A 601-nucleotide genomic window follows, 5' to 3' on the forward strand; every position below is an offset into this window, starting at 1 on the left:
CCGACAGGAAACCAGATTGCAACTGGCACCCTCCACAACGAAGACTGAAGAACAAAAACTTGGCTGGTCCCCTTCCCCAATTCCCCAACACTGTTCTCCCCCAATTCCCCAATAAAATGTTTTGTTTTTTTGTTTGTTTGTTTTTTGTTTTTAAGTAGAATGGTGGTTTCAGGTGCTGAGAAGAGAGGAGAATGTGGAGTTGGTGTTTAATGGGTACAGAGTTTCAATTGGGGAAGATAAAAAGTTCTGCAGATGGGTATCTCATAAAACTGGAAATGGAACTACCATGTGACCCAGCAATTTCACTCTTGGGTAACTATCCAGAGAAACCCAAGACACTAATTCGAAAAAATACATGCATCCCTATGTTTATTGCAGAGCTATTTACAATAGCTAAGACTTGGAAACAACCAAAATGCCCATTGGTAATGATTGGATTAAGAAACTGTGGTACATTTATACAATGAAGTATTACTCCGCTATAAAGAAGAATGAAATCGTACAACTTGCAATGATATGGATGGACCTAGAGACTATTATGTTAAGTGAAATAAGTCAGTTGGAGAAAGACAAATACCATATGATCTCACTTATACGTGGA

Source organism: Hipposideros armiger, unplaced genomic scaffold (genome assembly GCF_001890085.2).
Source record: "Hipposideros armiger isolate ML-2016 unplaced genomic scaffold, ASM189008v1 scaffold_8, whole genome shotgun sequence".
Lineage (NCBI taxonomy): Eukaryota > Metazoa > Chordata > Mammalia > Chiroptera > Hipposideridae > Hipposideros > Hipposideros armiger.